The sequence below is a fragment of the Capsicum annuum genome, chromosome 3 (assembly GCF_002878395.1).
Source record: "Capsicum annuum cultivar UCD-10X-F1 chromosome 3, UCD10Xv1.1, whole genome shotgun sequence".
In the NCBI taxonomy this organism is placed as follows: Eukaryota; Viridiplantae; Streptophyta; class Magnoliopsida; order Solanales; family Solanaceae; genus Capsicum; species Capsicum annuum.
Window position 1 is genome coordinate 109,173,489 of NC_061113.1, and position 11,555 is coordinate 109,185,043.

Sequence of the window (11,555 nt, forward strand, 5' to 3'; positions counted from 1 at the left end):
GGTTTTCTTGACCATAGTATACAGTTATCATTTGCTTGGTTATCAGTGTTTTAGTATTTCATCTTACAGACCATATCAGAATATGTATTATGCTTGGTCATGCATTCTCTAATTTTACAGTTTTCATGCATTTATACTCAGCTATCTTATGTTATTCAGTCAGTTTTTATCTCATGAATATGACCCATGCATTTTAGCCTAACCTCATCTCATGTACTAGTACATTCAAATTACTGATTGCATACTCATTTCTTGTGCTATGATGTTTAATATCATAGGTTTAGACACTCAGTTTCCAGACCGTGCTTAGGTGGATTATCTGATCAGTAGTAGTAATAGTGTTGAGTCCTCATACTTCGAGGGTGGTTTTATCTTAATTCAGTTATGATAGAGGTTCGGTTATTTAGTCAGTCAGAGTTAGTTGGGGATTTATCTCATCAACTCTACCGTCAATCAGTTTTAGAGGCATTCAGATATTCCAAAAAATAGTAAGTTTATCAATTGTTTTTATCAGTACCTTTGGTATATTTTTAGACATTTAGGACTATGATTCAGTATTGTTTTTAGTTTGTAAAACATTGTGGCATTATTAGCGGATTTTCTTTAGATTTCATCATTATCAGTATATTATTCAGTACTCATAGGAGGTACTAGTTCATGGATTAGCTTATGGTCTTTCAGGACTGTAAGCACCTTGTGGCATCCAGGGTGTATTTTTGGGGACTTACAAGTTCTTGATGGATCGATACTTTGATTTTAAATTTTAAAATTATACCTTCCTACCACAAGATGTAACCATGACCATAGTTATAAACCACTATCATAGGTTCGATCGTGACCTCTAAAGTTGATCCGGTTGGAACCTGGAACCTATGAATCAAAGTACTTTTGTAGGAGGGTCCCATGATCTTACCAAGGATCATCTAGTGTAGTTCAGAGATACTAATTCATCCTCTAAATCATGAGCACCATTTATAATTTTAGGTGGGTCTCACACAATGGGATGGTCCATCCAACTTAAGTATATGGATTTTCAGTAATGTTTTATCTGGGGCTTTGTGGCATTTTCCCACTCTTTTTGTACAAAACTATGTTTTCAAACCTCACCAAAACAATGTATTGAGATTAATAATACCTCAAGACCTCATTACTTAGAAAACACTAGACACTTAGTACCATAGAGAAAATAAAGAGGTGATTTCCTCCCATCCAAGCAAACTAGGGTTCTCCAATTTCAGGATCTAATTTCAAAGATTTCTTTAAGGATCTAATCTCTGGTTATGTCAGATTTGATCAACGTGTCTCCTTATACCCATTGAGTCCTAAAGTTAACTCAATATTTTAGTTTAATTTCTTCTTAAATTTTAGGGTTCAATAATTTTGTTAACTTCTTGATATTCCATTTCCCTTATATTGTTGAGTCATAAATCAATATTTTAACATGAATTTAAGAAAAATTACATGTTCAAAATTATAAAAAAAGTTATATCATGAAATCCATTATTTTTGAACTTGAATTAATAAATCCCAAAATTTACTCACTTTATGAAATTGCCATAGTAGCTGCATTCTTCCTAAATAGTAGGTTATGAACACTTAATGACCTAGGATTTAAGGCACATATTTATCAGTATTATATCCTACATCTTACATGTTTTGAATTCTAATAACTAAGGAATTTATTTTTAATCTGCAAAATATTATTATTATTGATTATTTCCATTATTAGCATCATTCAGTTAGGCGTATTTCTTAAAACCGAGAGGACGTAGAGAGAAAGGTTCACCAATTAGTTAGGCTGAGCCCTTTAGTAAAATTCCCTAAGTCTAAAACTTTTGAACCTCCATAGGTTCTGAAGGGTCAACACCAAGCTTGACATATTTGTCCTTTTGGCCATCAGTTTAGTGGGTCCAAATTAGTAAGTGGTTGAACCCTTAGACAGGTATAAATACCCTTCTAGATGGGGTTACAGGTTCAATCATAGTTATCTCAGATTAGGTATATCGATTACCAGTAGATCCCACAGTCGACAACGTATAGTTCATAGTTCATAATTTAACTTCAAATACTTGTATGACCATGTATTAAATTGCTTAGCTTATTATATAGTACATGTTTATTACATGGTATTACGTCATTTTTCCATGTTACATGCATCATGTTTAGCCTTTATCATTTATTTACTATCTAAAAACTCAATACATTCAAAGTAGTGATCACATACTTTCTTTTGTACTATATTGTCTCATAGTATAGGTCCAGATGTTTAGCCTCTAGAACATGCACAGTAAAATATCCTTCTATATCAGAAGTAGTATTTTGGTGAGTCCTCATCATTCAAGGACTAGTATTACTTTTTCATTTTATATTATTTTAGGTTTAGACAGTTAAAGTTAGTTTTGTGCTTTTCCCAATAACACCTTGGTAGAACTTTCAAACATACCATTGGATATTCATCTTTTTTGGTTTTAAGATTAGATATTATTATTGGTTGATTTAATATTTAATCATTTTATTCAACTTCTGCATAGTGTTATCACATTAGTTATTTTAGTAATCATAGTGTTATGCTAGGTAATAGGTTAGCTTAGAGTCTCTTACAACTACAAGCACTGTGGTACAACTAGGGGGTAGTATTGGGTAATGCCAAACATGGTATTATAGCGTTAGTTTTAAAGTGTCGTAGGGTGTTTGAAAGTCACATTAAGTAGAGCCATGATCTGTGTGAAGCACGCCATTTATGTTCATATTGGGTGATAGTGTGTGATCTTTATTGAAACCTTCTTCTAACTTATGCTATACATATTTAAAGAAAAATGCCTATCATTTAAGAAAAGAGAGGATTAATGGAAATGGAAACGACAAAGCGAGCCAACAAGCACCACCACTATCTCTAGCAAACCTCTGAGATAAACAAGTCTCACATGACCAATTTAATGTTTCTTTCAAGGAATAAGCCCAGTCTATGATCCTCCAAAATAACCAGCCGGCTATTACACCAGCCAACCTAATAGTAAATGCAACAACAACCATAGTCTGAGACTTTACTCGAATGAATAATCCGTTATTCTTTGGGCCTAAGTCTGAAGAAGATCTGAATGACTTCTTGGAATATATTTTAAATTTTTTTGAGATCATAGGTGTCACTCCAAATGAAAGTGCTGACTTGGCTACTTATCAATTACAATGAGTGGCTCACACCTTTTACAAGCAATGGAAAGATGATAGAGGTGTAGATGAAAGATTGATAGAGTGGGATGCATTTATTGCTGGCTTTCTGCATAGGTTCTTTATAAATTTACTAGGCAGGACAAGGTACTATAATTCATAAAGCTTAATTAGAGTAACATGAATGTTAAGGAGTATTCTCTTAAGTTTACTCATTGGAAAAGTATGCTCCGTTTATGGTTGCTGACTCTATGGCCCATAATGAGTAGGTTTCTATCAAGTGTTTTTGAGGATATGGCCAAAGAGTGTAGGACTAATATGTTTGTTAAGAAGATTGACCATTCTAGGTTTATAGTTCATGCCCAACATATTGAGAAAGAAAATATTAAGGAAAGAGAGATGGAGAGTAAGAGGGCTAGAACAAGTAGCTTTAATTTTTCTCAATATAATCGAGATGGTGGAAATTGTTCCTAGTATTATTATAAATTTTTTTCTCCAACCCCATCTTCTTCTAGTTCCCTAATTCTCGTATTCAGGGAAGTTAATAAGGAAAGAGCATCAAACATTATGCCTTGGAGTAGTGTGAATAGTAGTTGTACTAACCCAAAATTCAAAAACTATGGTAAGAAGAACAAAGGTGGGTGTATGATGGGTATTGTATCTGTTTTGCGTGTGAAAATACAAGAAATATATTTAGAAAATATTAAGTGGATTCACAAAGAGGTTGGGATACTTATAAAAAAAGTCAATATAGCTCTTCAGCAGCTCTAGCAGTAGGTCCAATCAATATGACGCCTTATCTAGTCTAATTGGCAGAAGCATTAAAATATTTTCTATCCCATTCAAACATGCCCATATTAAGAGGTTTCTCCTGATATGTTCATTTTTACATTACAAGTCTTTCATATTTTTGTGAAACACCCTCGGTGTTGGTCCCTGGAAAATTTTAAGTTCTGAACTTACTGCCCTGACTACGACTCTCCTTGAGAGTCGTAGGGAGTCATTACGGGTCATAGGACCTATTCATAAAATGCAAGATGAGATTCTTCTAAATAACTATTTTTACTATAAATGCTATGTTACCATTTGTAAGGACTCTAAATGACTCGTATAGTTTTCTCCTTAAGGAAACTAGTGTGATGCCCAAACTATTTTGTTTAGAGTATGGCTAAGATGCAATGAGTCATATGAACTCGTTAAGAGTCGTAAGGTCCTTTCCATGAACAAACTAGTGTTGGTGTTTTGCGGCTCTGTCTAGACTAAGGCTGAGGGGAAATGAGTTGTACGGTGACCCTACTAGTTGTAAGGTTACCCAAAATGACTGGCAACTTATTTTTGAACTTTTTAATGATGGTATTTTAGAAATTTCTCTCTTATTCAAATAATAACCCACAGCCTATAAACATACTCGAGACACTGTTTACATCCATAATAGACATCAATTACTCTATCTTCTCCCAAATCCTCTCAAGCATCAATTATTAGGGTTTCTAAGAAGTGGTTCAAGTAGAGCTTCAAGGGTTGAATTCTCTCAATAATCTTTGATATTTTAGGATGGTGACTCTACTTTAAAACTTGTTTTATCTAATGCATAAATTTTTAATAGTAAATTATGTCGATTAGTGTTTTGATATGGTTGAGGTATTTGACTTGAATGGTTCTTAAATTTATTTTCCCTGGTTTATGATACATTATTCATGTTTTATTAAAGGTTTTGAACTTGTGGGGTGCATGGGATTGGTGAATAATCAAAGGGGTTATCTTTTCCCTAATTATGATGAGTTTTCCTTTGACATATGGTTTGGAAAATTGAGTTCCCTCAACCTAAACTTGAAATTGATAATGATACATGGCTTTGTCACATGTTTTGATTATCTTACTTGGACTAATGCATTGGAATAAAAGTTAATGAACCATGGTATGATTTTGTTTAACTTTGGGGTATGTTAATTCCCCCGTGAGAATATTAATTTAACCTACAAGTTCGTGACTATCCCTTGAGTGATGGTTAATAGATTGTGGCATGATCATGAACTTGCTAGTGGCTTTGGTATGATGATACTAATGAGATGCCTACATGCATAATCGGTTCAATAAATTAGTAATATGTGTTAAATATTTTAATTAGTATTAAAATTGGGTTGTGTAGCGAGGTCGTGAAAATGGTGGTCCTGAGGGACCCACCCTAAATTGCACTAGATAGCATGGGATTCTAAATTTTTGGGAGGTTCGAGTCCCCCATATTATATGTATTATATGATTGGGAGGTTCGAGTCCACATGTTATATAAATTGGTGCTTAATTCACCTTTGATTTATGTTAGAAGGTTGAAGTCCCCCATCATGCGTTGGACATATCATAATTCACTAATTCATGCAGCTACATGCACGGGGTCCCTTCTAGCAGGGGAGAGCTAGGCGCATGTAATCCGTGGGTGCCTTATTATGAGGGTAATGCTACACAATGAATGTTAATATTTTAATACTTCATGTTAAACCTTATTCCCTACCATAATATGTGATATATATATAAATGTATTTGCATCTGATGATGTCCATAGTATTTGATTGATTTTATATTATTACACATGACATTATTTATTCTCTTATCACTGAGTTACATGCTAGCACTCCAACCGCTAACCATCCACAGACGATGTAGGTGCTAGAAATTCTTCTACCTTTCCTATGTAGTGATCGAGCGTTCATGAATAGTTCATGAGTAGTGTTGAAGTGATGAGATTTCATCCATTGGAAGACTTTATTTCATGTTTTGGTTTGTTATGTTTTCGACTTTGTTTAATATTTATTAGCTATGGTCGGGGGTTATGTCTTGACACTTTGTAGGTATTCGATTTTGTTAGAGGCTTTGTAGGTAATGTGGACTTAGGTGTTGTGTTGGTAGTTATTATTGGATATGAATATTGGTTGGTGGTTATTGATATAACTTATAATCCTTCAACTTATGTTACTCTATCTTTTTATATGTTTAGACTTCAGTCCATGTTAGTACGTGTTGTGTTCGTTTGACTAGGAAATAGGGGTAGTCTCCGGTCCGCGGTGCTCTTGAGATGACCATCACAGTCATTCCCTAGTTTGGATCTTAACAAAGTATGTATCATATGCTAGGTTTATGATCAATTGGGTGTCCACAAAGACGTGTTAAGTAGAGTCTCTTTTATGGGTATGTAGTGCGCCATATTTCTAAGGTCATGAGTCTATCAAATTCCTATTTGCTCGCCTTTCAGATCATACCTCCAAGAATATTTGATATTCATGGAAACTCTTCTTCCCTATCTAAGGACAATGTAGATGGAGCTCATCTATCACAATCCAATTTCTGACATCATAATGGCGCCTACCATAACCTACCAGTAGGCAAGCCAACCCGTAGTTCAGAATGTGTAGTAATGGACTACTAAATAATATAAGGAAAATAATGCGGAAAATATGAAACAAATATCAATATATTGAAGAATCCTAAATCCTGATGGTATAAGTACAACAGCTTCAAATTTAAAAAGATTGCAAAAGTGAAATATCAAGAGAAATACAATGATAGAACTTATATCTGAATAGAACTTAGTGACTAGTTTAATACATAAGAGAGAGAGAAGTTATACTCTGAATGTTAGGAGCTCACTCTATGTCTCTAAACGAATGTTACAAATTGTAATAATTGTCCTCATCAAGACCATTATAATCATAATCAACCTCCTTCCTTGACGGGTATCAATATGTCATCAATATATCCTCTAGTCTTACCGGGTATCAACATCATCACAACATTATCCTCCGGTCTCGCCAAGTATCAACATCATATAATAGTATCCTCCAACCTTATTGGGTATCAATATCATCACAATAGTATCCTCTAGCCTTGTTGGGTATCAATATTATCACAATAGTATGCTCCGACCTTACCGGGAATCAACATCAGCAAATTAGTATCCTCTGGCCTTGTCGAGTATCAATATCATCACAATAGTATCCTTCAGCCTTGTCGGGTATTAATATTATCACAATAGTATCATTCGGCCTTACCGGGTATCAATATCATCACAATACTATTACCAATTAAGAGACACTAAAATACTCTTAAACATAGACATCTCACCATAGAATATATATGTAGTCAATACTTCTAAACTACTTGTTAATAGTTAACCAACAGTTATTATAATAGAATCACTAGTTCACTAGTCATCACATAATATCTAGTTATTAGGCTAAACCTTATCCTTCGCATAATCCTTACTAACGGGATAGAAACTAACCATTATTTAATAAATAGACAACATCTATCATCTAGTATAGGTTCATCACTAGACCCAAACTGCCATTTATTCGCCATTCATTGCTATATCCGTTAATAATTACTAGAAAAAACCTTAATACATGTCACCTAACCATCTTTTATTAACTTACACCATTCATTAACTAACCATCGTTAGCTACAATGTTCAACTAAGCAAGATTCATTAACTAATACATTAGATTCCTAGCCATCAAGTGCTATAGTCCCCTAATAGACAACTAGTTACCACATGGCTTAACCGTCTAACAAGAAGAGCATTCATAAGATCACATTTTATCTATAATCACATTATTTATAATGGAAAATAACCATTAATGTACAAATTCAAGGCATTTCATCATCACTATTCAATCAATAGAATAATAAGCATCATACCGTATCTTGCTCTATCCCATATTACAGAGATGTGTATACAAACATATACATAGTCACATTCATAAATTATAGTCATATAATTTATAATGATCCATAATTCTCGGCTATTAAATCAATAACTTAACACGACCCTTGGCCCATTAATTTATTAAAAATAATCACAACATCATAATCATGGGCTTTGGCCCATATATATATATTTGAGACTCGTATTAATAATCATATTTAAAAGACGTAGCAATCACTAATCATCTCACATATAGGAGGAATCTCACATATAAGAGGAATAGTAGAAATAATCATACATTCATCTCTCACACAAAAGGCATCAACATCTAGGAGGCATAATGTAACACCCTAATTTTCTGAATCGGAATGCTACATGGTGCTCATGACCCCGAGGGACCACAACCTAACCCATGACTGATATCTGTACCTGCACACTACATATATAATGTAACAACGCGGAAAACATAAACATGTAGGCCATAAGGTTTAACTGAATAAAGAATCTTTTAAAACATAATATCCATATGGGTGAAAGATACCAAAAACAACTGAAAACTGAATCAAATCTGAACATAAGCTTGAATACTGAATCTAAAAACCTCTAAGTGTTGTCTGAATAAGAAGTTGAAGAAATATGTCTTCAAATAACTCCTTAAAGTGATAACTGGCTAAAATAATAATGAATAAATCAAATCATATTTTTCTCAAATAAAGAGGACTCAATGAATCTCTACGAATGGAAATGCTACTACTATTGTTGATTTGGAGCTCGTGTCTCTGAACCTATAGTGTAACATACAAAGAAAGCACAATAACACAAATGCATTAGTATGAGCGAATGTACTGAGTATAGGAGTGAGGTAAGCTAAATATAGACAGGGTTTACATGCATACACAATGCTAACTGTCTGACAGGTATGAACGTAAGAGTACAAATATGCATACATAGTAACTAAAATCGTGGGTGCATGATAGCTAGTCCTGTATGCTAATACACTGTTTACTGATGGATAACATGACTGATACTAAAATTCTGATAACATGGGAGAATGTATCTGACAATCCTGAATCTAATGGAACTATCTGAGTTCCATACTGTAAGTGAGTCTGACAGTATCTGATAGTCCTGATATGCTGAAATATGAAGAACTATCTGAATTCCTTTACTAAGACTGATACTAAAACTGTGGGAGATAGTTATTTAACCGACATACCCCAATAATGCATATAGATAAGTTGGGGTCTAATCTCCACCCTAACTCTAGGGGTGTCAATACCGCACTACTAGTAAGGATAGTTATGGGTGACCCTTAGCTGGCAGGTATTTGAAAGTAGAATGGTGGGAACCCTAAACTGACATATTAAGCCACCTCATCAACCCTAATCTGAAAGGCTAAGATGTCTCAACCTACGCTATCTACGTAGTTCTAGAATATGAGGATGACTGCTAAGAATCACACCCTAAACTGGTTGGTGAGTCCCCATCCTTGGGTTCACTCAGTGTTAACTTCTACTCCAATCTGAAGAGACTAAACATGATTCAACTGAATGTACATGGACAGATTAACTACTTCCGTTGACTGATGGAGTAGTAATATTATCTAAGAGTTAACTGAGATCATAAGATTTCTGTGGTTTTCCTGAGTCACACTGACTAAGTTCTATAGATTATAGCTTGACTGAGATTTTCGTGAAAACATGACATGACTCTAGGCACACAACTATTTTTTTGGGTACCAATACCCCTAGGACTCGATATAAGGAAACTAACACACATGACATAAAATGATCACAAGATCTGAGTCCACAATTCATAATATCATAAGTAGGGGATATCATATTTCATATAGTTATTCAATATCGTAAACATTGTAGGGAATTAATGGATATATTTCGTGTATATATTGTATATCTCCATTATCTTAAATGCTTCATACAACCACAAAAGTAACACATGAAAAGCATGTGATTCATATTAAAGTATATAGATAACATGGACTTGTACTTTAGACATCATAGAACCATACAAATATGAATTTCTAGTATCCTAAGAATTTTAACAAACACCTTGCATGCATTCTTTAAGTCATAGGTGAGTTTCATACTTGTACCATAATAAATCTCCTAAAGTTCATGGTTTTTAATTAACAAACATATATATTCCATTAAACACCTTTAGACATCACATTGAAACTTAAACAACAATCATCTATATGTACATACTCATATCACCACAAAAAGTTTACAAAATAATATTTAAAACATGGTTCTTGAGCTCTACGAATGGATTGGATCCATAGATGAACACTACGCATAACTTAGAGAGGAAACCTTGATGATTTGCTGGAGAGTTCTTGGATTGGGAAACTTAATTCTCAATTATCTTGGAAAAAGGCTTGAATCTATCCTTTGAGAGATGAGTTTGATGGAAACCCTAATCTTTTTATTGAGAGTGTAAGAGAGGGTTTTTGAGATTTTTAACTGAAGAAAACATTACCAAAAATTATGCCTCTTTAGGGTTATAAGTCGTGGAAGGTAAAGGAAATGAAAAAAATAACCTTATGAAATAAGCTCCCAGTTGCTGAAAAATCATAGCTGACGACCTTCGTGATAGGACAGCACAAATATGATAAGCTGTCATGAATGTCATCACTTAGGAGCTGGTTTCTGTCTAAGACTGACGACCTTCTTGATAGGGCATCACAAATGTGTTAATCTATCACAAATTTTGTCACTTAGGAGCTGGTTTCTATCTAAGGATGACAACCTTCGTGATAGGGCATCACAAATATTGTATGCTATCATGAATGTCGTCAATTAGGAGCTGGTTTCTGCCTAAGGCAGACAACCTTCGTGATAGGGCATCACAAATGTGGTAAGCTATCATGACTGTCATCACATAGGAGTTGTTTATTGCCTAAGTCTGATGACCTTCATGATAGGGCATCACAAATGTGGTCAGCTATCACAAATGTCGTCACACTGTTTCTAGCCTGACATGCTAGAGTAAAATATGAATAACTCTTTCCTCCGATATCAAATTTGTGAAAAATTGGTATTTTTGGAAATGTAATTCAGTTATATATCTGTTGATAGGTCATGAGCTCAAAAATTCCAAGTATAATGAGAGATATGCTCATTTTCATTTGCTATACCAATATCCTTCTAAAGAATTTAATCGGTAAGGAATGTTTTGATTTTTCTAATAGCTGGGAGTTATTTAAATCCTTAATATATATCTAACTTACTCATAAAACTATAAAATAACCATGATATACTATGTATGATCTTGGTACACGGCTCTAAAATCGTTTTATATTTTTTCGGGGTATTACAATATCTCCCCTTGGAAATATTCGTCCTCGAATGATGACTACTTGAGAGGGGAGAAAAGATAAAACTATGCATACACTGAGCATGCTCAACTGGCATATGATTTTAGGACTGAATTTAATTCTAAACTTAATATTTCCCAACTGAGCATGCATACCTGATGCATGACTGATAAGCTTATCTCATGAATGGATGATGAGCTTTGCACTGAAACTTGATACCAATTTTATACTGGAATTTTGAACGTGTAACTAAATAAGCTTAAGGAAAATGGTTACCTCGAGCTAAGTCTGACTTAGAAGATAAAAGATAAGGGTACTTGGTTTGCATGTCTTCTTCTGCTTCCCAAGTAG